Here is a 20921-nt window from a genome sequence, read left to right on the forward strand (position 1 = left end):
CGTGCAATTTTGGGTGCCTGGAGTCGGGAAAAAATGCACCGACTCCTAATGAATTTGTAACTGTAATTAAAATAGAAAAATATGATAAAATGTTCTATTTCTCAGATAATAGTCATTAAAAATAATGTATATATACAGTAATAGCTGTGCTTAGTCCACAAAAGTGAAATAAACCTTAAAAATTAGTTACTTGTGCTGCTTCAATAAAGCAATCCCCGTATTTTTAAGGTCAGATATACATATCTGATTGTGACTGTATATATATGATGTGTACACAGGAATCTCTTATATATACTAAATAACATCTATGCTGTAAGAATAAAGCCTGATGTGTAGACGTGTCACTAATAGAGATGGTCAATGAGATGGAAATAATTCAGCATTGATGCTGGTTTATGCAAATGTATGCACTCCCTTTGCTGATGAAATCAAATAATTTGATATGTTAAAATTTGGTTTGGTGACTACAAATAAAAGGGTACCTGAGACGGATGAAAAGTAAAGTTTTATACATACCTGGGGCGTCCTCCAGCCCCCTTCAGGCTAATCAGTCCCTCGCTGTCGTCCACCACCCGGTTCTGCTATGAGTCCTGGTAATTCAGCCAGTCAGAGCTGTCCGGCCGCATGCCGCTCCCACAGCCAGGAACATTCTGCACCTGCGCAATAGTGCTGCACAGGTGTAGTATGCTCCTGGCAGCGAAGTGTGTGCATGCGCACTACGCCCGACTGGCTCAAGTACCTGGACTCATAGCAGAAGATCCAGGTGGTGGAGGAGGACAACGAGGGACTGATTATCCTGAAGGCGGCTGGAGGAAGCCCCAGGTATGTATAAAACTTTAATTTCATCTGTCTCAGGTTTACTTTGTTACACAGTAGTACTATACTCTACATATGCACTCCCCACAGAGCTGCAGGGAATCCACTGAGAATGCTGTGCACATTGAACACAGAGGTGTTGTCTGTCACCCATAAACCTTGTTCAGATTGTGCATGAAGAATGTGTAATAGAGGAAGAATCTCCTCATTCCCCTGCAGAGTACCTGCACATTCTTACATGTACCCACACTTACATTGCCTAGGGCCTGATAGATGTTCTTTGTTCCGGTTTGTACCTTTTACAAGTACTCTTACCAAGGACTAGTTTTAGTCTAAAGGGAATAAATATAGTAGTCTACATATCCTTCTCACTTCAGTTGTCTTGTAAAATTCCTAAGCGTTGGAAGTTAAGAGACGAATTTCATGTCACATACTTTTAATCAACAAAATTGTAATATGCAAATTAGAGGAGTCTGAGTCGAGGAGTCTGAGGAATCCTAAACTGAGGAGTCGGAGTCGGTGGATTTTTGGACCGACTCCACAGCCCTGCTTCCAGTGCATCCAGCTGTGATAGTTGGGAAGATGGGTGAAGGGAAAAAAATAGTTTTTACTTTTGCATTTTGAGGAGAAGCGAATAGATCCACTGCTGGCTGACCCCAAAGAGATACTAGATGCTGGAATATTTCGCCGTTTAGCGACCATTCTGCTTCTGTACAGGGAAACCGACGTAGCTGATCCGCCAAAGAATTTAGAGAGCCCTTTATATGTACTGCTGAGATTGTCTGTAGGTTGGCTTCTGCAATCTGTATTATCTCCAGAGCGAGATCCCTTAGTTCTTTTGCTCTTGTACCTCCCTGCCTTTGGATGTAAGCTACTGTCACCATATTGTCCGAGAGGAAGGTCACATGAGATTCCCTCAGTATTGGCAGGAATTCTATTAGCGCCAGCTTTACTGCCAGGAGCTCCCTGAAATTGGAGGATTTTGCCTGAATCTCCGCTGTCCATTGACCCTGTACTTGTAGATGGTCTAGATGGACTCCCCAACCCCAAAGACTGGCATCTGTATAGATTATCTTGGGGGAAGGCGGTTTCCAAAGTCGACCCCGATTCAGGTTTTCTGTTTGCTCCCACCATAGGAGTGAAGAGACTACATAGGGTGGAAGCAAATAGCACTGGTCCAGAGAATTCTTGGCCTTGTCCCAGGTGTTTAGAAACCATTCCTGAAGGGTTCGAGTATGTACCTGGGCCCAGACTATTCCTGGTATAGTTGAAGTCATGAGACCCAATAGAGATAGAGTTTCTCTTAGAGAAATCTCCTTCTCCCTGAATGTTTGCACTGCTTGAATCAAGTGTACTTGTTTGTCTTCCGGGAGAAAAAACATTTCCTTCACTGAATCCACCCAAAAGCCCAAAAATCTCACTCTCTGTGTGGGTAACTAGCATGGATTTGTCGTAATTGATCAGCCAACCTAACTGAGACAGGTAATGGATGGTAATATCTATAGGATTCAAAAGAATCTGTATGGATTTTGCAAGGATCAGTAGGTCATCTAGATAGGGTATGATCTGAATCTCCTGTAGGCGTAGGAAAGCTGTTATCTCCGCCATAATTTTGGTAAAAATCCGAGGGGCGGATGAGATTCCAAAGGGTAGGGCCCGATATTGATAGTGAAGTATCGAATCTCCTACTCTCACAGCAAATCTTAGAAACTTCTGATATGCTGGATGGATTGGTACATGCAAGTATGCATCCCGCAAGTCCAAGGTCGCCATAAAAGCGTCCTTTGGGATCAGGGATTTTACTGTAAAAATTGTCTCCATGCGGAACTTTTTCTGCATAATGAAGGGGTTCAATTGTTTGAGATTCAGAATCATCCTGTATTTTCCTGAGGGTTTTTTGATCATGAATACCCTGGAATAAAATCCTTTTCAATATTCGGTCCTTGGAACTTGGATGATTACATCTTGGTCTAACAGAACCTTGACTGACTCCAGTAATGCCGACGATTTCTCTTTGTCTTTTGGAAGACCTGTTAGTACAAACTTTGTCGGAGGACGGGAGGAGAACTCTATTTTGTACCCTGTCTGTATTAGATCTAGATGGATTTGAAGTAACATTCTTCCAGATGTGGCCGAATGACAAAAGTCTCCCCCCGACCCACTCCATGTCACTTGTTTTCCCTAGGGTTTGTGGTGGCTGGCTTGTTGAAAAGGAAGGGGGTCTTGGATTTAGTTGAATTGTAGACCCATTTTCTCTTGGGTTGTTGAGACTTGCAATCTTTAGGGTTAAACGATTTTTTTCCCCTGGTAACTTTTCCGAAAGGGCTGTTTCTTCCATTTGTCAGGAAATTTCTTTCCTTTACCAGAGGATCTCTCCAAGATCTCCTCTAACCCTTTACCAAATAACAAGTCTCCATCAAATTTCATAGAACACAATTTTAGTTTGGATCCTACATCTCCTTCCCAGGTGTTCAACCATATTGCCCGTCTAGCCGCATTAATAAGGGCAGCTGCCCTGGCAACTGCTTTAAGTGATTCGGTGGCCGCATCTGCCAAGTATGCCACTGAGCGAGCAATAACTGGAAAGGATTCCAGAATTGTGGCATAAGGGGTTCCATCTTCCAGATGCCCCTTCAGGCCTGACAACCATTTGTTTAAATTACGAGATATGCAGATGGAAGAAATAGCCGGTTTAAATAGCTTCCCATGCTCCTTTGAGCAAAGTTTCCGCTTTTTTATCCATTGGATCCTTTAATATACCCGAATCCTCAAATGATAAATATGAATTTTTAGAATATTGAGCTAAAGCAGCGTCCAGTCTAGGGCATTTTTCCCATGGAGAAGAATCATCCTCCTTAAAGGGAAATCTGCGTTTAAACGATCTAGGAATATAAAGTCTTTTCTCAGGATCTTCCCACTGGGACATAATCATCTTGCGAATGGCCGGGTGTACTGGAAAAGTTCTACCCTCTGAACCCTCTAAACCTGAGTAGATATCATCTCTAGCAGAAGATGAAATTACAGGCTCAGTTAATTGTTTAGTGTCATAAACTGCTTTGAGCAATTCAGCAGTTTCTTCAGCATTAAAGAGGTATTTGGTCGGTTTTTTAGGGGAATCCTAAATTTCAGACCCAGAAACCCAGCTATCCTCACCCTCCTCCAGAGAATCGTCAGCCGAAGAAGATACCGCAAAATCTTGAACGATATTAACCGGCTGAGGATCCTGAGAGCTCCCAACCGGGGCCCTCACTGGTGGAGGTGGTGGGGCCAGAGGGGGCTGCAAGACAGGGCCCGCAACCGGCGAAGCATGGGCAATAGGCACAGGTGGAACTTGAGGTATACCCCACTGAACCGGGGAAGTCATAACTGATCTAAAAGTTTGGAAAGTGGACGTAAATTCTTTACGCATTGATTCCATAAAATTCATCATGACAACAGAGGGATCTGCATTTTTTGGGGCAGAAGGCTTTAGACATTTCTGACAATGAGACCCTAGTCCAAGATTCTGCTAACTTAACATTACACTCCCTGCATCGCCTGGACTTATCAACAGCTTTTGCAGGTCTACCTGTCTTTTCAGGGGGAGGTGGAGGAGCCTGAAAAAGACAATCAATAAAACATGCAAAGCTATAAGCCTCATTGAAAACCACTACAAGCAACAATGAACAGCTAATAGTAAGCATTATCCGCATGAAAATAATATTGACCGCTTTGGTGCGGACAGACAGCGGCAATGCTCACCAGTCACCTTTAGTCTGTCCACACAGCTCACCTGTCCGGTAGAATCAGAGGCCTGAGCCTGGTCAATGTGCGCCGCGGGTGAGGCTTCTGTCTGCTCCATGCCGACCCGCACTGAACGTTCCGGCAGCTGGGAACCAAATGGCGGCGAGACGCCAACGGAAGTCCGCCTATAAGCGGAACCGGAAACCACGCCATCTCTGCTGCGCCTGCCCTGCTCCAATCACAAGTCCGGAAGCGCGCCTGCACACTAGCCCATCAGGACGCCGCTTCCGAGCAGGGGATCCACCAGCACTGCACGCTTGAGCCCACAGACCCAGCATGCCGCCATTCAGGGACGCAGAGCCTACCGCTTCCTCCTTGAACAGGGATAGCTCCTCACGCAGTCCCGCCGGCTAAATCAAAGGGAGAGAGGCGAAAAAAGAAAAAACGATTGATGGAGACAGGAACCCACAGGTAACTCTGCCTCATGACGTGTTGTCTCCTTCAGGTGGGAAACAAAACTGAGGAGGCTGGATGGGAAGAGGGCTATATAAGGACCAATTGATTTATTTGTGATGTGTTTCCTTTGAGGGTGGAGCATACTTCTTCTCTAGTATACAGCCTTCCTGGAGGATGAGATGTTAAAATAACCTGTCAGCACTTTTACAAGCAAAATAATCACTCAAAGTAAGTTGTCCCTGATTAACTTAATTTTAATCTTTCATTAATTATATTGTATTTTTTCTCTTTGGGAGCTGAAAAATGTAAAAACAGAGGAAAACAGGTGAAAAAGCTTTGTGAATCATACCTTAAAGTGAATCTGAAGCAGGCTAGAAAAAAAAAAAAAAAAAAAAAAAAAAAAAGCCAGATACTTGCCTATGTAGAGGGGGGGCTGTGGATCCCATAGAGCCTTCCCAGTCCTTGATTTGTCTTGTTCCACCTCTTTCCAGTCTTCAGCCCTCCTGGTACAGGCTTCAGAAGTACTCGGGGATGCGAGTATCAAAGATGCGTAAATATCAGATAACAAGGGACAGCAGTGGAATAAGGTGATAAAGCAAGGACCAGAAAGGCTTTATGGGATCCAGTGGCTTGCTACCAAATAGGCACGTATATAAAAGGTTCTCTTTAAGCTGGACATACATTAAATGGATTGATATATTTATTGATCATTTAACATCTTTCCATAGTGCTCTCCTTTACATTAAGTTGGATCTCCTCTGAAGGTCTGATCTAAAGTGAACCTAAACTGAGAAGGATACGGATTTTTCCTTTTAAAATAATACCAGTTCCCTGACTCTCCTGCTTATCCTGTGTCTCTAATACTTTTAGCCACAGCCCCTGAACAAGCATGCAGATCAGGTGCTCTAAATGAAGTCAGACTGGATTAGCTGCATGCTTGTTTCAGGTTTGTGATTCAGCCACCACTGCAGCCAAAGAGGTCAGCAGGACTGCCAGACAACTGGTATTGTTTAAAAGGAAACATCCATATCCTTCTCAGTTTAGGCTCCCTTTAATATGACACTCCTTTCCAACGTCACATGCTTTGTACTGCTCGATGTAGTACAGACCCCCTTTATACACCCTTTGAGCTGAATGCAATCAGTGCTGTGTGACATATGTGAGCAGACTCCAAGCTCCACTTCTAGCCCTTTAAAATTATAGAATAAAAAGGCATGAAAGTTTCTAAAGTTTCTACAATTACTTGCATAACAATTTTAAAACCTTTTAAAAAGTTATCGATAATCTAATAACAAATGTTATTGGCAGTAGCCCTTAATTACTAATATTACAAAGCAAGAAAATTAAAAAAAAAAGAGCAGAAACAGAAAAATAGTAACATTTGCCATAAAATAAAAAAAGAGAAACAGTATAAACCCTGACACATGACACCATCTTTGTATAACAGACATGGCACAGCGTCCTTAAAAGACCGCATAGATCACACCATCCTTCTATAGCATAGACATAGCTGTGTGTCCTTAAACAGCCCCTCACGTCATACTGCACGAGAGAGATGAAGCTTTTAACAGAATAAAACAATCCATTGAAATGTCAGAGTGGAGAGGTAATGCATGACACACACACACACACACACACACACACACACACACACACACACACACACACATCCTGGCAACATAAAAACCCAAGTATGTGGCTGTATGAGCCTCAATACCCCGCCCAGTACTATAATCTTCACCTTTTACAGAGTTTCTCTTCAGCTTCAATCATTTAGAAATATTGTTTATGGGTTAAATTTCAAAACAGCAGGACAAAATACATAAAAAAAAATAAATTAAAAAAATAAATAAATGTGAACTATGACAACACCGCAGCAAGTGTGACCCCTGTCTGAAAGAGTTAAGGCAGCCATACACTCATCGATTGCCACCAGATCAACCAACAGATAGATCCCTCTATGATCGAATCTGATCAGAGAGGGATCAAATGGCTGCCCATACACGGCACACAGATTTTGAATCGATTTCCGCATGAAATCGATTCATAACCTGTGGAACTGCCGCCTGCTCGCCGTTCCCATTTGGTCTCCTACTGGCCGCAGCAATATATTACCTGTTTCGCCAGCGCAAGTCCCCAGGTTCGTGCTGTCCCTTTCTCTGGCTGGTCTTTATCTCCATCTTCTCTTCACTTCCTGTCCCGTTCTGTAAGGGAAAGTTCAAACAGTAGAGCGCCTTCTACTGTTTGAACTTCCGCTGGTCATAGGAAGAGACAGGAAGTGAAGAAAATATGGAGAAAAAGACCAGCCGGAGAAAGGGACAGCACGGACCCGGGGACTCACATCAGTCGAACAGGTGAGATTATTGCTGCGTTGGTCGTTGCCGAATCGTTAACGCCACTAACGACAAGTTCCAGACCCGCCGGTGATCGAGCAAAATTTTCCGCCTGGACAGATCAACAGAATTGATTGATTTCGGATGCATATCGATCGATTGGGCAGCTTTTGCGTTATCTATTTCACAGCAGAAGTCTATGGGCCGTACAGCACTTTTCTTTTTCTTGTATACTATGCTTTCCTATGGAGCTGAAAAGGCAAGCATTTGTGTAAAAAAAAAAATAAATAAATAAATAAATAAATCTAGTAATGTATTTTTTCCTCTCTTGTTGAAGGAGCAGATTATTAAAAGCATACAAACACATCCAAAAGGCACACAAAAACACACATCCCTTAACCCCTTATTGTTTTTGGACGTTGTCACGATTTCACGAACGCCATTGAGGCAAGCGCATGAACGTGGCGCACAAAACAATGTTCAAATTCATTCAGAGAGGGATCTATCTGTTGGTCGATCTGATGGCAAATCGACCAGTGGATGGCCGCCTTTATACGGTTAGCCCCTGAACAAGCATGCAAATCAGGTGATCTGACTGAAGTCAGACTGGATTAGCTGCATGCTAGTTTCAGGTGTGTGATTCAGCCACTGTTGCAGCCAAAGAGATCAGCAGGGCTGTCAAGCAATTGGTATAGTTTAAAAGGAAACATCCATATCACTCTCAGTTAAAGGGATACTTAAGTCAAATAAAGAGTTTTACTCACCTGGGGCTTCCCTCAGCCCCCTGCAGCTGTCCGGTGCCCTCGCAGCATCGCTCCGATCCTCCTGTCCCCGCAGGCGGCTGCTTCCGGTTTCACCGACAGCCGCCGACAGGCTGGGAACGCGAGTGATTCTTCGCGTTCCCAGTCACAATAGCGCCCTCTATGCTGTTATTGCAACAAAAAGGCCGCAATAACAGCATAGAGGGTGCTATTGTGGCTGGGAACGTGAAGAATCACTCGCGTTCCCAGCCTGTCAGCGGCTGTCGCCGAAACCGGAAGCAGCCGCCGGCGGGGACAGGAGGATCGGAGCGATGCTGTGAGGGCACCGGACAGCTGCAGGGGGCTGAGGGAAGCCCCAGATGAGTAAAACTCTTTATTTGACTTAAGTATCCCTTTAAGGTTCCCCAGAACCTGAAATGGTTAAAGAGAACCCGAGGTGGGTTTGAAGAATATTATCTGCATACAGAGGCTGGATCTGCCTATACAGCCCAGCCTCTGTTGCTATCCCACATCCCCCTAAGGTCCCCCTGCACTCTGCAATTCCTCATAAATCACAGCCACGCTGCTGACAAACAGCTTGTCAGAGCTGGCTGTGTTTATCTCTATAGTGTCAGTCTGCTGCTCTCCCCGCCTCCTGCAGAACTCCGGTCCCCACCTGCATCCCTTCCCTCCCTGCTGATTGGAGGGAAGGGACGGGGGCAGGGACCGGAGCTATGCAAGAGGCGGGGGAGCAGCTGAGACTGACACTACAGATGTAAACACAGCCTCACAGCACGGCTGTGATTTATGAGGGATTGCAGAGTGCAGGGGGACCTTAGTGGGGTTTGGAATAGCAACAGAGGCTGGGCTGTATAGGCAGATCCAGCCTCTGTATGCAGATAACATTCTTTAAACACACCTCGGGTTCTCTTTAAAATGCATACTTTTATGCACAGAAGTTCTCCCTGCTTAAAGGTGGCTATTAGTGATGGGCTTCCAAATAGCACAGCTGTTCATAATCATAATTTCAATTACGTCTTGCTGGCCACGGCAGGGAAGGGGGGGGTTTAATTTACCCATCTTGCCACCTAAAGCGGATGCGCTCCAAATCACTCCAATGTTTCCTCTTCCTGGGCTTGAAGGAGGAAGCACAGGAGTGATGTAGCAGCCATGGAATGTGCTGTGGACCGCATCAACTATAGGTTGTTGACATGAGTAGTAAGTTAACCACCCTTTGCCGTGGCCAGCGAGACATAATGGAAATTATGATTACTAACAGTGGGGCTATTCGGAAGCCCATCACTAGCGGCCCTACATTCTTAGTTTGCCACATACATGTAAAAATGGCACCAGGAAATTTGGGCGCAGGGTAAAGCAGAAAAAACGTCTTACCCTGCTGTGGCAAATTTCCCGACAGTTTTAATTACTATTCCCGCTCCAAGACAATGTACAGTGGAGTTGAGATGCAATTCGGCTTCCAGCTATTGCTAGCAGCAAAACTGCACTGTTATCGTAATTTGGGATAATGGGCGCCCAAATTACTGACTGAGTGATGCTATAGCTGTAATTCACATTACGGCCTCAAGCAGTACCCAAATGTTTTCGGCTGCACATCGCCCTTTTTACCCGACTCGTAGATTGCCACCCAAAGTGACAAACAGATCAATCCCTATCTGATCAGAATCATATTGTTTCAGTACGTATTGCGGCAGCGGCACATAACTTGGATGCTGGATGGTGAAGCTGGTAAAAAAACAAACTGTAATTTCCATAACCAATATTTTACTACACACTTACCTGGGACCCCTCCGCACTTGAACCTTCCACTGCTAGTACCTATACCCCCCCCCCCCCCCCCAAGAAAAAAAACACACACACTTTCAAGTACCTAAAACTAACCCACCCCCTAATTTCTAACACTAAACCCGGCGCCGAAACGACCACTAGTTATAGCCGACAGTCTACGATTGGCTACAAACATTTTTTCCTACTAGCTTTGAAGCCTGTTAAAATAACAGGCACCAGAGAACTTGATCAGCATGCGCCCCGACCGCTGCACACACACCTGCCACAGCCACACAGTAATTCAACAGATTTACCCAAGAAATGTATTGAACCACAGTGGTAAACAATATCTACTGGTCACTTATCTTGCCCCTCAATCAGATCTAAGATCTGCATTCACATTGTTGCAGCCACAAGAGATGTACTGCTTGAAGTAGTGGAAAGCTATAGGTGGCCATACATTGCAGATGTCCACCTGACATGCTTCCTGCCACACACTGCAAATACATTTTTAATACATGTCAGATTTAAATCAAACCTCAGTCTTACACTGCAACACAATTTACCATGAAAGTTATTGAAAATCTATCAAACTGCAGCGTTCCACTATTTTGTACAGTGCATCAAATCAACCAAAATTTTCCATACAATCATAACTTCAATTGCTTTTGCCACAAAATCAATTGCAATTACGATTGATGTGGTGTGTAGTGCCATAGATTTCATCTAAATGAATTTGCCAACAAAATTGAAGCATGTATGGCCACCTTAATCCTCTTTCCTGCAACCGTGGCATAATCCCAAATCCAGTTAAAGCGGAATATAACCCTGCATTTCATCTTTGCTCTAAAACATTATTTACAGCATATTATATGCAACCAGCATTTTTTTTTTTGCTAGACCAGCATTGGAAGGGTTACACACAGAGCTTGAATGTTCAGAGCAGTGAAATGCAGACGCATCCGAACTTTAATGTCATCTTGGGTTTACTTAAATGTATCAAGTGAGGAATGTGGCACATTCTCAGAGGCCCAGTGCACACCAAAACCGCTAGCAGATCCACAAAACGCTAGCGGTTTTGGGTGCGGATTTCAGATATTTGGCGCAGTGCACACCGAGCGGATTTGGATGCGATCCGCCGGCCGCATCTGCCTGTTAATCCGCTTGGCTATTGTATTTCAATGGGCTGGTGCACACTGGCGGTTTAAGGGTTTTTAGCAAACAAACGTGCAGCAGGAGGCAGCTTCTCCACAGTCAGGCCCAGTGCACACCGAGTGGATTTGAATGCAATCCGCCGGCCGCATCCGCCTGTTAATCTGCTTGGCTATTGTATTATAATGGGCTGGTGCACACAGGCGGTTTAAGGTTTTTAGCAAACCGCAAACGTTTAGCACACAGAGAGTCAAAGCATGTCTGCCTGAATGAATAAATAAAACCAGTTAATAAAATGCAAAGTCAGCTCACAAAGCAAAAACCTGTACTTTTGGGAACCTATAACTTCTAAATGAATAATAATACTTATGCACAAATGCAAATATGATAACCGTATGGCATATAAAAAGTAGGAAAACATGTTTTTATTGAATATTATGTCAGGGTTTTAAACCACTTTAAGGTGTACCAGAGCTGAACTACAAAAAAAAAAAAAAATGTTTTATACATACCTGGGGCTTCCTCCAGCCCATCCGCTCGGATCGCTCCCATGCCGCCGTCCTCCGCTGTCTGCAGCTTCAGGAACCGGGTCCCGTCACTGATGTTATTCGGCTCCAGTCTACGCACGAGAAGTGTGCCCTCTACATATCTCTCCAGCGGCTGCTCCTGAGCAGTGGATGCCTTGTGAAGGTGTCTGCGCTGCCCTTCCTTTCTTGGGGGTACAAGGAGGCCTACACGTGGCACTACTGTTAAGATGCAATGTATATTGCATGGGCCAACTCCTGCAGGAACAGCAGGTAGATAGTTTTAAATCCTGCATATGCTGGTAGGCGAATGCAACATGCAAATTAATAAGCAGGACAACAACAAAATCTTCCTTGTGAATGGCATGCAAAGCCACTACAAATGGAGGGTATTTTGTCTCTAACGCCAGCTGCTTAAAGCGGGATTGTCACCATAAAATTAAATTTCAACAGCAACTGGCCTGAGTGTATGAAGTGATAAAGAGGCTAATGCCACATTTAAAACTTTTTCTGCTGTTATGGTTTGTAGTTATCACATACCTTAGGTGCACTGGCCCTTTAAAGAGTAAATGTTAGTCAAAAAAAGCTAATTTAAAGGAATACTGTAGGCGGGTCGGGGAAAAATGAGTTGAGGTTACCCGTGGGAACCGGACCACAGGGATGGACACTTCTCAGACTGATTGTCGGACCCAGGGGTGGTTTTTAATCTGCAGCGCTAAATTACTCTGCCTCTGTCTCTCTCCTCTTGCCTTGGTTCTTTCTCTTCGTCTCTTTTTAGCTATCCCTTCTCTCTCTCTCTATCCATTCTTTTCAAGGACACGCTGCGGGGCATCTGGAAGTGCTGTGGAGCTGAGCGAGCGCCGCCGATAGATGTGGCTGCTCCCCTCACATAGCACTCCAGACTTCCCCACGCGTCCTTCACTTCGGTCATGTGCGATATGTTTATACAGGTATATGCTTACTTGTACTACTGTACCTGATTGTATGTGGTGGATTGCATGCATGTGTTTGTACCATCTCCGACCCTGTATGAGCCAAATATAATTCCGGGTACAACCCCCGTTGTACTTGGCGAAATAAAATATGATCCTGATTCTGATATATACACACATAAATACACATCTTCACAAATATTTAAGTAACTTCTTGCCTTGGGTTCTTTTGAAAGCAAATCTAAGTTAGAATACAGTATGCAATGAGAACTATAAGCTACTGCATGTCTACATTATCAGTAGTTCCACAGATGGGCACAGGTGTAATAAGGTAAACTGTAAATGAAAGTAAAGTGAGCCCCTGAGTTTTCACAGTGCCATAAAAAAAAAATTAAAAAAAAAGGGGGGGGGGGGGGGGAAGAAGGGAGAAACCTATCCATCATAATAAAGGACCAAGGTGGCTTGAAAAACCTAAATCCTCTGCCTCCATTAGCAGTGGTAGCAATATATGTATTGTTCTCAGGGCTGTGGAGTCGGTCCAAAAATCCACCGACTCCTCAGTTTAGGATTCCACCGACTCCGACTCCTCTAATTTGCATATTACAATTTTGTTGATTAAAAGTATGTAACATGAAATTCGTCTCTTAACTGCAGAAGGCCTGGTGCACACCAGAGGAGTTTTTCTGAGCGTTTTGAGTTTTTTAAATCTGCTGCTAATGTTATCCTATGTGTCTGTGCACACTAGAGCAATGAGGTTTTGTAAAAAAAAACCATAGCATTACATTGGGAAGAACTTTTGAAACCTCTAAAAGCTCTTTCCAATGAAATGCTCAGGGTTTTTTTACAAGACCTTGTTGCTCCAGTGTGCAGACACATAGAATAACATTAGCAGCAGATTTAAAAACTCAAAACGCTCAGAAAAACTCCTCTGGTGTGCACCAGGCCTTAGGAATTTTACAAGACAACTGAAGTGAGAAGGATATGTAGACTACTATATTTATTCCCTTTAGACTAAAACTAGTCCTTGGTAAGAGTACTTGTAAAAGGTACAAACCGGAACAAAGAACATCTATCAGGCCCTAGGCAATGTAAGGGTGGGTACATGTAAGAATGATGTGCAGGTACTCTGCAGGGGAATGAGGAGATTGTAAACAGACAACACCTCTGTGTTCAATGTGCACAGCATTCTCAGTGGATTCCCTGCAGCTCTGTGGGGAGTGCATATGTAGAGTATAGTACTACTGTGTAACAAAGTAAACCTGAGACAGATGAAATTAAAGTTTTATACATACCTGGGGCTTCCTCCAGCCGCCTTCAGGATAATCAGTCCCTCGTTGTCCTCCTCCACCACCTGGATCTTCTGCTATGAGTCCAGGTACTTGAGACAGTCGGGCGTAGTGCGCATGCACACACTCCGCTGCCAGGAGCATACTACACCTGTGCAGCACTATTGCGCAGGTGCAGAATGTTCCTGGCTGTGGGAGCGGCATGTGGCCGGACAGCGCTGACTGGCTGAATTACCAGGACTCATAGCAGAAGACTCCGACTCCACAGCCCTGATTGTTCTCCTGGGTATATATAGCAAGGGATTTTTTTAAGTGTGGTTTTTACTGAGGGTAAGCTCAGATTTGTATACCGTATTTTTCGGACTATAAGACACACTTTTTCTTCCCCAAAAGTGGGGGGGGGGGGGGGGGGAAGTCAGTGCGTCTTATAGTCCGAACACTACATATTGGGACCTGCGCCTCCTTCCCCTGTCCTGCCTGTCCCCATGTATTAAATACATTAACGTAGCTGCAGGCTGTCCTGTCTTAAAAACATTTTTTGTCTGTAATGTCCCCGGGTACTACCGTCTACCGCAAGTACCACAAGTGGAAGTTCGCACAACATACCGTACATGCAGCTATCCTCAGGCTGTCCCCGCTTTCATTACCGTGCTGTCCCGCTTTTATCACTGCGCTGTCCCCGCTTTCATCACCGCGATGTCCCTGGCCGGTATTACTGATGCGTTCCTAATCAGGAAGTGTCCCGCTCAGCATTGTCGATAAATGGGCCAATCAGACGAGGGACGCTGGCCCCAATCGCGCCGCACACTGCTCCTAGCAACTCTGTTAACCTCCTTGCCGGTTTTCCCCACCTGAGCTCAGGGTAAAAAAAAGAAGCTGTTAGCGGTGATCCCGAGCTCAGGTCGGGGTAGGCATTGCAGAGCTTTACCTGTCAGTTGTGGAGTCCCGAGCGCGATCGCGCTGTGCAGCGGGACTCCAGACTCTCTCCCTGGCAGTGTGGGGTCTTTCCCTGGCCGCCGGGATCCCCATGTCCCCGCTATTCTTCCGGGGACCCGGCGGCTAATTGGAGCAGCGGAGCGGCGGCGTGACGTCATCGGGGGCGGGGCTAATATTTAAAACGAACTTCTCTATATTAGAGAAATAGAGAAGTTCGCTTATATGTATATTAGCGCCATCTTGTGGTCAAAATGAAAACTGCAGCGCTGGAGCCCAGGAAGGTACATTTTTTATTCTGCTGCAGATCTCCCTGCCAGAATGATTTTTTTTCAGGTTTTAGGGTCTGAATGAGTGGGAAAAAAATTGCACCTCTTTTAGACCCTAAAATCTGGAAATAATCAGACCGGCAAGGAGGTTAATAGGATGAGATGGCTAGAGGGCAGGACAGCCTCTCCATCATTGGGACCAATCACTGTAGAGTGCACAGTGAAGAGTGTGCGGCGTGATTGGCAGTTGGGGCCAGCGTCCCAGTCTGATTGGCCCATTTATCGGCAATGCTGAGCGGGACACTTCCTGATTAGGAACGCATCGGTAATACCGGCCGGGGACATCACGGACATCCAAGTGCTTGGGACAGCGCGGTGATGAAGGCGGGGACAGCGCGGTGATAAAGGCGGGGACAGCCTGAGGATAGCTGCATGTATGGTATGTTGTGCGGACTTCCACTTGCTGTAGACGACTTCCACTTGCGGTAGACGGTAGTACCCAGGGACATTACAGACAAAAATGTATATAAGCCAGGACAGCCTGAGTATAGCTGCAGCTACGAGAATGTATTTAATACACGGGGACACGCAGACACTAGGACAGGCTGGACACGGAAGACAACAGACACAGGGGGACATGCAGACACTGGAACACAGAGGACAGGGATAGCAGACACTGGGATAACAGACACTGGACATGGAGGAAACAGGACAATCGAGACATAGGAAGAGGGACAGATGACATGGGATTAGAGGAAGGGGGAAAGAGGATACAGGAAGACACCAGAGGGCACAGGGAGACAATGGACACAAGGGGGACATTAAAGCAGCAGAGGGACAGAGGAGACCACAGGGAAACAAGGAAGGCACAAGGGAGACATAATAATTGTAGGGGGGAAAGTCTACAAGATGCCCCTGCAGCATGGACGCACCAGGCTTAGTATATTATTTTTTTCCTTGGTTTTTGTCCTCTAAACCTAGGTGCGTCTTATGGTCCGAAAAATACGGTAATTAATACACACAAATTTACTTTGGGGAGCTTTTAAGATAAATATGCTTTTTTTATTATTATACTCCAACTCATTCGTCTTTCCCCTTGCCTTGCATAACATAAATAAAGCATATTTGCGAGAGAAAAAACATCTAAATATTTATTATTTGTATGGTCCAAAATCACATCAAGTGCTGAATACTTCTCAAAAATTATGTAACTAACTGCAATCTTTGTAAGATGTTCCTCACTTGTAGGTTGGCAAATAAAATTATAGTAAAATTTCTATATCAATTACCCACACTCTGATGTGTATGTGACGTGAACATAGGCTATGGAGCGAACAGTTCATACTGTAGCAGGCCCCTAAGAACGACTTGCGTCCTGGAGAAAGCTCAGCCAGTGCCAGCGTACTCTGGAGATGACCACTGTGGTGTCACAATACCTGCAGAAGTCTCGTATGCGGATGTAACACCTCCTAACTTCATGGTCCAAGCACATGAAGCGATGAGAGAACAGACATATCTACCTCAATGCCACATGTTACCACTTCCAGAAGAATATGGATTACTGGCATTAGCCGTGACGGGGGCGCTGATAAGACAGCGGTGCTGATGATGTACATACTCACCGGTGCATTTGAGGCGCTACATAGACGGTTTCTTACTTCCTTCCCCTCTGAGCGATATCTTATCCAGCCTTTTCCTCTTCCTTCCGGGCGTGACCTCGCGTTGTCGTTGTTACCACCGCCACCCCCTTCAACCAACCAGCGGTGCGAAAGCGAGAAAGAGAACAGACAAACACCAGGGCGGAGAATATAGGAAGGCGGTGGTGGCAGAGTCTGTAATTTAAGGTGCGTTTGTAAAATCTCAATAAAGTTTTTGTTGTTAACACAAAAAGGGCATATGGCAGTAGGAAGTGCGCAAGATGGATTCCAACCAATGGGCAGCATTCAGCGGAGCTCTAAGTTACGCCCACTCCCTGATGACTACTTCAGTTGTTCGTGGAATGGAATTTTTAAACGAAGAAAGAGCTGCGTTGGTTACTCAGACGCACTTTCGATGCGGTACCTAAATTTACATTAGAACCGAACTATCAGCGGTTTATAACGGTTGTGTAGGAATGTTTTTAATGGATCTTGCGTCACAGTTAAGATATATTGTTAGCGGCGTGTACTGAAACTCTTGTACTTGAGATTTGTCAGTGGAGCGTAATGGGTGGACTGGAATGTAAATTCAAACGGTAGTCGGTTAATGATTAATTTTTCATGTGGTGATAGAGCGCCGGTTGCATCCCAACATTCCTAACGTCGTTGCTTGACCTCCTCCGTGTGCTTTCTACGTCATTCGTTGAACACGTGACCGGGTCCCCTGGCTTTCCTGCTGCTCTGGTGATGACAAGTTCCATTGTTACGTAGTTGATGAGTTATCAGTTGCGGTGTGTTAAAATAGACGTCATTTGGCTGAACATGAACACTAATGATACTGCCGAAATAAGGCTGCTGCATGAAATAAAGTATTTTCTGAAGGAGATATTTTGCTACATAAAAACAAAAATTTGCCTTCCTGAAACATAAATTAACCATTGCAGCTCTCAGTCGTTTTTCAGTTTAGGCATCCCAGCAATTCTCACCTCCCCTTCATTCGCCATTAACTTTATCACATTAGGCTCTATTCATAAAACATTTGCGGGGGGAAAAAAAATCTTGAAGGGAAAACACAGCATCGGTATTTTAGACTTTTGTGTGCTAATTCATAAAAAAGTTTACACTTGCTATGAAAGGTTGGGTAATTCCTGCACTAAACTAGCAGTGCTGCCTGGGTTGATACATTTTCTCTGTGCAGAGACAGTAAGGCCTGGTTCACATTAGCGTTCGCTGTCCGTATTCGCCTGATCGAATCCGGACCGTATACTGTACAAACGAAACGTACGTTCCGCATAGCAATGCAAAGTCTATGCGGATGTTCACATGCGTACGTTCCGTACAGAACGGAGCCGGATCGGATCCGGACTCTGGACACTTTTCCAACATGCGCTATTTTTCGGGTCCGGATCATCCGGCCCACCCACCCGGACCGGAACCTGACTGCACCATCAGGATATAGAAACCAATGGGGAATGGAAAGCACAGAACACACTGGCTGTCAAAACCGGACGTTCTACCCCACTTCCTATGCGTATTCTAGCGACTATTTTGGATGGGGACACATGGGCCAAGCATTTCTGGAGTGGAGCAGCAGTGACTAACGTGCTGGAGCTGTTTGGCAGTATGTCGGAAGTGGAGGTGAGGCCTAAACAGCGGAGGACCTGATTGTACAGGTGCACCTTCTGCTGACCTCCCACCCCACAACAATTGTAATGTTTATCTCTATTTTTACGATACAGATCCGGATGGCAGCCGTATTCATGCCTGATGCAAACGGACCGGATCCGGATCGGAACCGGACCGTTTGCATCCCAGAACGCAAGTGTGAACGGGGCCTTACAATAAAGGAGGCAGCCCCAGCATCCTTTTAGATGTGCATTTTTTTTAAAACTGCGTCTCCTTGCGCTGAATCTGTCTATTAATCTTTCTAAACAATCTATTTAATTGCCACAGCTTAGAAGAACTTAAATGTTACACATGCAGGCTTTCTGATGTGAAATTTATCTGAAAACAGGTACCCAAGGGGTTAAAAAACGATGCCTTATTTGCTCTGCTCTCGCTGCTGCCTAGGAGGTCTATCCCCATTAGCTTGCCTCTTATCCGCATGCTTATCGCATTATCTAAACAGCCGGTATTCTCTGTTCCCATTCCGCCTGCTCTAATATTTATGAATTGACATGTAGTGACGTGTTGAGATAATCACTGTACAAGGCGGTAATTTCCTGATACCTCCATGTCGGCATACTCTGGGTTAGGCTCCGCCCCTTTAACCCCTATAGGACCCATTAAAAATCTACATAAGTAACTACCCTGCCCCTACTCCATATTCTTTTTTTCGTCCTCAGACACTATGGGACCCGTTAGGGGTAGGTAAAGCTTGCACAGGTATGTAGGTGAATATATATTTCTCTTGCAGGTTAAGCTCGTTGACAGGTTTTTCTTCCTCGGTTCTTTTCCTGTCTTGCTCGCAGTCTAAGGCTACTAAATGTGCTAATTTAGGCTGTAGAGCATTGTCACTATCCGCTGGTACTCACGGGCTAAATGCCGGGATCCACTGTGCGCCCATTGGGCTCATGATCCGTCATGGAGTTTAGGCTCTCTGCTATGAACCGGACAGTAAAATTCTGCCCGGTTCTTTGAGTCATTTTGGTATTCTTCTGGCTATGGCGCTGTCAGGCGGCCGGGAGTGTGTACTGCGCATGTGCGCAATCAGGAAAGAGGCTGTAGAGGGCAGCAGCCATCTTTGTTTAGGGCAAGCGTGCCAGGACAGAGTTTCCACACTGCCAGGACGCTATGGGCAGCGTATTTAAAGAGAGTCAGTGTCTGCTCTCTTGCTGAGCATCTCTGGTGTATGCAGGGAGGCTTCAGAGGCTGTGCATTCATGCTGCAGGAGGACGATTCTTCTTAAGAATCTTTTTTTCAAGACAGTAAGCATATATATATATATATATATATATATATATATATATATATATATATATATATATATATATATATATATATATATATATATATATATATATATATATATATATATATATATATATACATATACAGTATTCTTATGATTCTCTGCTTTCGCCTTCCACAGTGGATCCCGTGGGTACCGAGCAGGTGGATAGTGATGGTCCCTCTGGGTAAGGTTACAAAATTTAAAGGGACAGTAAAAAAAAAAGGAATATATATATAGAGAGTAGGGAAACAACATAAATTGTTGTTTTATCCCTACGTCCTCCAGGATGGCAGCTAGTTGATAGTACCCTGGCCCCTCCCTGCAAAATGAAACACAGGCTTAGCATTCAATTAATTGAGGAGGTATATAGGACAGGCACTCCCCTCCCACCGTCAGTTTTCATTGTGTTTCCTCGATGCAGGATTCACGGGCTTCAAGGGGACTAGGGGCCATGTGCTGTAGTCGTTATGGCCCCTATGTTCTATCTCTACCCTACCGGCTATGGACCCCATGTGTACTGCTGGTTGGTGTTACCAGTGGTCAGCTGTGGGGACACAAGCAGAGGTCTGTACCTGGCTGTAGGTCGGCGGATGGCTGGGGCTGTCTGCAGGCCTCGCATGGGAGCAGGGACGCTTGTCCGCAGGGAGCGCTTCTCCCTCTGTGCTGTCCGTAGGCCTAGTGCAGGTGGAGGATGGGGGCATCAGGCGGAGCGGGTCGTGAGACCGGAAGCTTGTCTAGCGTCCGGAACCTCGGCGTTATTAAGCCACACCCCCCGGTGACGCGTTTCCGCTTTCAGGAGGGGTTGAGGAATGGCTTCCCCACTGGGCAGGGCATCGGTAGTCTGCGCGCAGACTGCAGCACAAGCCTACAGCGGCTGAATGGCGGCGCCGGAGGGGGCAATGAGAGACACAAATATCCCTGCATCTCCCTTGATCAAAAGAGGAAGCAGCAGCGGCTAGTGATGGCGGCTGCCAGGATCAAACATAGCGCCGAAGATCCCTTTCAGGACTACCGCGCTCCATATAAGGAGCTGAGATCATTTGGAAGCCGGCTACCAAACACCATGGAGCAACCTAACTCTGCTGTGATGGAGCCTACAAAAAGAACTGAGGTGTCGAACCAGGTCTCTGCAGGACAGGTCTGTAATACAGGATTTTTTGTTTGTTTATGAGCTGTACCGATAGGTGTCAGCAACCAGAGAGAGAATCTGATTCTTGGTGATCTGCAGTATCCCCAAGAATACAGATATACCTGATTATTGAGGATCTGCAGAATCGCCAATAATCAAATATGTCTAACCTCTAGACACCTGAGTGAGTAAGTGTTTTGGTGCAACAGTAATCTTTGGACCAAAGGGGAAGCAGGTGGTCCAATAAGTAGAG

At 45.3% G+C, this 20921-nt stretch overlaps 1 protein-coding gene across 1 annotated transcript in view; it reads right to left on the minus strand.

Annotated features, from left to right (window-relative positions):
• The window catches only part of KBTBD2 (kelch repeat and BTB domain containing 2), a 49314-nt gene extending 32493 nt beyond the window's left edge, over positions 1 to 16821 (minus strand). Inside the window, exon 1 of the mRNA XM_068236581.1 lies at positions 16572 to 16821. The gene's annotated coding sequence lies outside the window, so the exon portion shown is untranslated. The remainder of the gene's footprint in view (positions 1 to 16571) is intronic.
• Between the last annotated feature and the right edge of the window lie 4100 nt (positions 16822 to 20921).

This window comes from Hyperolius riggenbachi, chromosome 5 (assembly GCF_040937935.1).
Source record: "Hyperolius riggenbachi isolate aHypRig1 chromosome 5, aHypRig1.pri, whole genome shotgun sequence".
Taxonomy (NCBI): Eukaryota; Metazoa; Chordata; class Amphibia; order Anura; family Hyperoliidae; genus Hyperolius; species Hyperolius riggenbachi.